Source organism: Fragaria vesca, linkage group LG1 (assembly GCF_000184155.1).
Source record: "Fragaria vesca subsp. vesca linkage group LG1, FraVesHawaii_1.0, whole genome shotgun sequence".
NCBI classification, from domain to species: Eukaryota; Viridiplantae; Streptophyta; class Magnoliopsida; order Rosales; family Rosaceae; genus Fragaria; species Fragaria vesca.
Window position 1 is genome coordinate 17,165,444 of NC_020491.1, and position 6,409 is coordinate 17,171,852.

Consider the following 6,409-nt stretch of genomic DNA (forward strand, 5'->3'; position numbering starts at 1 on the left):
CTCTACTACTCTCTCTCTCTCTCTCTCTCTCTCTCTCTCTCTCTCTCTCTCTTTGCTTGATTCCCTCCTTCTCCTCACCATCTAGCCATGAAAATTTCAAGAACCGGTTATCGTCTGAGTGACTCATATCAGGTGAGATTTATCTTTCTATCTTCATTTCTTTTGTCATCTTCTTTGAATCTAACTGATTTGGGTCTTAGTTCAACTCATCGGATTTAGGCGTGTTTTGTTGGGAGGTTGTATAAATGAATTCTGAATTGATTTATTGATTTATTGATGGAATAGAACTCCAAAATGACTACTATCTTGAATAGGTTTGATGGGCAAAGCCTAAATGAATCAATTTTTTTGGGTGAGCATATACAGAATGGAAGAGATGTTGCTGTTGTGACTTCTGCCTTTTTCTAGGGGATGAGAACTTCGGACTTATCAAGATACCGACTCAGCCCAATCCAATTTCAATCACTGATATTCCTCTCTCTTCTACAAACAGATCGACCTCCAACCCCAATTCTTCTTCTCCATACCTCACCCAGAAGTTGAGAGGAAGATGCTGTCAAAAATTGATAGGCATTGGAGGTCGCCGGAGTCAGCCTCCGGCCGCCGCTGCCGACGGAGCTGGCGGCGGCGCCACCGTTGTTTGGGAGATTTTAATGGTTTTAAATGTGGAATATTTAGGAGAGTTTATTGTTATGAATTATGGAATTTTTAGATGAGTTTTGGATAGGTTTGTGAATTTCCGAAGTTTGGTAATTTTGGCGGATTAATAAGGTAGAATCCGGCCGTTGGATTAAAATCATATAATCTGTGGAAGGGTGTAGTTAAGGCTGCTGGTTTTAGTATTGAGGTGTGGACCGTATCGAAGTTAGACAATGATGAGCGTGAGTATGGCTCTCGGTTAATTTTGCCCATTTTGTTTAAATATTGGATTTTTAGTTGGGAAATTAATTATTTATATTTGTGCCAGAGTTCGAGGAAACCTCATTGGAGTGGCGATTTAGATTTCGTCGGGCTTATGCCTAGAGTTGTGAGTGGACCTTCGTTTTAATTGAAAAACATGCGATGAATTATTTTGTTGATCATTTATTTCTTCTGATGAGACTTATTGATTTTCTCGGTTATTTGGCAATTTTCCTCCTTTGGAGAGTTCCCGAAAATGAGATTTTCGGTGGATATGTTTATTGGATGTTATGAGTATAGTATGTATATAAATGCTAGCTAGCCATAAGTGCTTGGTCCGTCATAATGAGGTAAAATACCATTATGGCATGACGTGAGTGTTAGACACAAGCGTCATAGCCCTATATGAAAACTACATTATTTTCTGGTTTATTTAGGTTTTCATATAGGGAGTCCACACATATATATACACCGTCCTCTTCGGTCATGATGAGGAAAAATTCCATTATGGCGTGACATGAGCGTTAGACGCAAGCGTCGTAGCCTTGTATGAATTTCTATTTTTCTAATTTGTTCATAAAATTCATACAAGGAGTCTGACGAGTGTAAATACATACACATATATGTTTATATATAGTTTAGCCTAAGAGGCTCCATTTTATTTGAGTTGGTGACTAGCCGGAGCTAGTCGTGAAATTACCAGTTTATGAGTTGAGCGCTTTTGAGTGGTTGCATGCAGTATAATTTCTTCTGAAATTAAAATGGGAATGCATAAATATTTTTTATTAATTTATTTTTGTCCACTCACTCTAACGTTTTCAAATGTTTTCCCCTAGGCCTTTCGTTTTAAAAATGCCCAGCTTGCAGGTTAGCTTAGTTAAGGTCGGGTGTACATGGAGATGAGGCATATTCATCATATAGCTTCCGCTTGTTAATTTATTATGTTTCATTTCTTCCTATTAGAGTTGCTCTGAACCTATAAAGAGTTGGATATGAGATTTATTTAGATTAGTAATTAATTTGGGTGGTGTTGTGATTTGGGGAGCACGAAGGCTCCAAGAGTTTAAGGTTGGATTTAAATTTTCAGAAGTGTTTGCAGGTTTTATTAGGAAGGGTTGTCCATTTTCAAGGAAGGTTATGCCGAATTTTCGGTAAACTTTCCTTGGAGGTGGTCCCCGCAGGATTTACTTCGGGTTTCAGTGTGAAATTCGGGATGGGTCCTGACAGTTGGTATCAAAGCACTAGGTTATTCGATTCCTTTCTCTTTTTAGTACTACCTCATATTATTGGTCATACTTAGTGTCTATAAAGTGATGGTCCGACCGCGGCGGATCTATTAGCATTATATGCTTTAGACACTATGTGTTGATTAAGTTTATGATGTAGTTGTTTCTATCTATGGACAATATTGTACCATAAATGTCTATATCTCTAAGACTATGCCTCCGTACGCCGACCTCTTAAGTAAATCTTTATGCTTTGAGTAATGAAAAGGTGTATGGATCACGCCTTTTCCAAGGTTATCGAGTTGATATCATAAATTGTTAGAGTTCAATTGCGAGATGGGAACTCATATGCGTGGCAGCATTCTTTTCATGTGATCAATGATTGTTTGGGTTATGATTAAGATGCTAGGGTGAGCATCTCGTGCGAAGGTGTAGAAGGTGAAAAGTTTAATTCAAGCCTTGGAGTTCACTATTTATAGTGGGCAAGTGTTAAGTTGTTGTAGTCCGATAGAAAAATCTTGGCTTCGAGTTATGTGACTTCTGGGAGAAAATAGTTGGAAAGAAAGTTTGAAGTAGTGGTGTTTTCTTTTGATGTTAAAGTTAGTTGAAGTGTTATGGAGGGTACCTATAGTAACTCTTGGAGGTACCTTTATGAGTTGTTGCGGACCCTAAGCTTGAGCGATTTAGTCTTGTGGGATTTGTGGCTAGTGTTTGGGTTGCAAGGCATTGCTACATAAAAAGTTAAATATCAATTTAGATAAGTCATGATTGAAGGCCAATTTGCCGACTATGTTTATCCGCAGTAGAAAGCAGTTGGGAACGTTTTGGGATAATGCTGGTTATGTCAGCACATATTCTGGTTCCTACAACTCTAATTAGGGATAAGTTTTTATCTTTTGAGCAATTTATTAAGATGGTGGAGGTAATATCTTTTGGAAATGATGGATAATAGTAGTCGATGAATAGTAAGATTTCTGATGATTTGAGTCCCTAATGTGGGTTAGCTGAAGTCGGTTAAAGCACTAAGTAGAATGACTTGGATTGTTAGTTTTACAAAAGTCATTGGTCAGTGCATTGTGACAACTTCTTGTCGTGCCACAGTCGGGAAATTTTAGAAAGTGAATGGTGGCATTAAATGTTTTGAGTTTCAAGCAAGTTTGGAATCATAGAGTGAGATGTCAACTATGTTATTTTTAATTGTGGGGCCATTATGGATTCTTTCGGAATTCTAGGTGTTGAAGTTTGGTTTCTAGTTTTGTTGAGTGTTTTGGGAAGATGATAAAGTTAGATGGAATTGAAAAGTAACGGTGGAGTGAGAGCGGGATGGTTGTGGTCACTCCAGTTTTATGACAACACCTGGTGAATTTATTACGTGTTGTCATAGGTATTCTATAACAGTTGTGTGGAGTTGGTGGAAGTGGTAGTAGTGGAATAAAACCCACTGGATCATAGAGCAAGAATGTGTGGGTGTCCAAAGTAATTTTTAAGTAGTGTCGTTCCAGGTGGTTGATTTAAGTCTTGATTTTGTGATCGAAGTTGGTTTATTGACATCACTTCGTTAGCTCTTGGTGACTAGCTACGACACCTCACTAGGAGGATCTGATCACTCACCTTATTTCTAATTCGGTGAGATGGAGCAAAGTTTTTGGTTGTGGTGTGTGTGGGAATATATAAATTATTCCTACTTTAGTTTTTTGGGTAGCATCTTTAGAGCTTGAAATTATGGAATGCGATTTCAACGCTTCGATTTGAAGGGTAGAGATTCTGGTTATTTTGTCGAAGTTTCGAGGTAAATGATAAATTGGTAGTTGTGTCGTAGTCTTGGATCCGGAATAAATCCAGTGGTGATCCCAAGTGAGCTGGAGTTCATTTAAGCGATGAATCTTGGTGCCGTAAATCCTATGTGGTAGTTCGAGAGTTGCATGGTGATGTTGATTTTATGGTTTGTGTGTCGTTGTGGGTGTGATTTATGTTGTAGCTTTAGGGGAGGAGGTTTCCCCCTGTTGACTCAAGAAGCTTTTCGAGTCAAAGTTTATTAAGAGATTTAATATGGCGAATAGTAGATTTATGGATAGGTTGATCAACGTCTCTTCTCGGGATCGTATTGTGGTGGGACCACTCATTGATCCAAGTTTGATTTGGGAGGTCTTCGCTTTTTGGTTGTGCGTTCATCCATTGGTGTCGGGATGATTAGTTGAAGTTTCTAGTGCGATTTTCAAAACGGGTTCTGGCGGATATCAGAGATCTGTGGAGTTTTTTGAGCTCGAAGTTAGAGGATTTGCCTTTCGTATGCTTTAAGTTATTTCTTTTGGAACTTGAGCTGAGTTTAGCCATGAGTTTTGATTCTTGCTTGAATTCATAGTTTTCGTTGGATGGTGAGCCACAAAATGTAGTAGTGGACCTGATATGGAAATTAATTTTTTATATTCGTTGATTAATCTTGATGCTACGAGCTCGGTTTTTCGGAGAATCTTTTTGGTGGGAGCCGTGGCACCTAGAATATGTAGGAGACTTGAGAGTATCTGATTTTCAGATCGTCTTCTGCTATCAGATTAATTATTATTGGAGATAGAAAAAGAAGTGTGTTTGTCAGGTTCAAAGGTTTTGGTATTTAGAATCATTTTTATGGAATGGTTAGAGTGAGCCGTGTGATTTTAATTGTTGTTATTGGGGTCGCGATTGCACCCGAATAAGTAGCATGGTTGGAGATGTAATTTTTTTGTCAATGCTTAAGGAAGGTGTTCTATTTATGTGGATTTCAACGTCAAGTCTGGCATCATGAATTGACTGTGCCAATTTTTCGTGGGCATTATTAGTCAGTTTTGTTTATGGCGAGCAAGGAGGAAATTCCAGTCTCCACATGATAGTCATGTTTCGGATTATCTTCTGGTTTGTGGTAAAGAGAATAGTGGAGATAGCAGAATCAAGGAAGAGTTGGAATTCCCATAAGCTGCTAGTTTGTGGTTCGCAAAATGGTAATGTAATAGTTTTGGTGGAGAGACCTAAGTGTAGTGGTATTGATCTTTTCATAATGTCATTTTGAGATTCGAGGTTTTCATATGTTGGTGGACTGGTCACTTAGGCAGAGCAAGGTTGTCTTGTGGACTTGCGAGAGCTTTGACTCCGCGAAAGACTCTGCGAAGTGTCTTGATATTAGAAGTGATTGTTGTCACATCCCGACCCTTATATTTTTACCTTATTTACTAGCGTGATGATAATAAGAATTTTACCGTCTTGATCATGAGTAAATAGTTTAATTGGTCCCTAGAGGGGTTTCGGGGACGATTATGTGCGGAGGATTATTCGTATGATGAAAATACGAAGACGGTAAAGAATAGTAAATTTTAGCTAGTAAAAGGTAATTTTTATTCGGGTATTATTTTTCGGGGTGTTTTTATTTTGGAAGTTTGGGTTAAAAAGGGGTGTTGGGTCGGCTGGGCCGAGCCCAACCCATTTCTTCTTTCTCTTCTCCCTCTCTCCCGATTCTCTCCTCCCACCCGATTTTCTTCTCTCTACACCCAGAAGAATTCCGGCCGTCCTCCCTCCGCCGTCCGACCTCCGTTCGCCGCCGGACCGGTCCCGTTCGGTCGGTCTCCCTCCCAGCAACATTTCTAGACCGGTGAGAGGAGCCCTAGCGCCGCCGTGAGTGAGCGGTGCCGCCCGAAAGAACCGACTGCCCCGAGCTTCCCTTCGCCGGAACTTCCTCCTCCGGCCACCAATCCGGGCAAGCTTGGTACGGTTTTGTAGCCCTCCTCTCGTGCAACAACCCCTCCAAACAGCTCCCTCCCTCTCGAGCTAGGTAAGGAGAAATGTGGAGTTGAAATTTCTAGGCTTTTAAGTTATTTTCGTTCGATTAGCCTAGTTAGGCTTGGAATTGGGTGATGTGTTGGTCATGAAAGTTGTAGAGGAGATTGAGAGGAAGATTCTGTTAAAATTTGGTAGCATTTGCAGGTCGCCGGAAAACGGCTGCCGGCCGCCGGTTAGGAAATTTTTAGGGTTTTAAATGTGGAATATTAAGAGGAGTATATTGGTGTGATTTATGGAATTTTTGGATGAGATTTGGATAGGTTTGTGAATTTCCGAAGTGTGGTATTTTTGGCGGGTAATTAATGTAGAATCCGGCCGTTGGATTTAAGTCGTATTTTGGGGAGGTTGTATTTACGACTATTGAGTATGATATTTAAGTTCGGATCGTTCCGATGTAAGAATATCGAAGTTAGGCAATGATGAGCGTAATTATGGCTCTCGGGTAATTTGCCTATTTTGATTAAATATTGGATTAT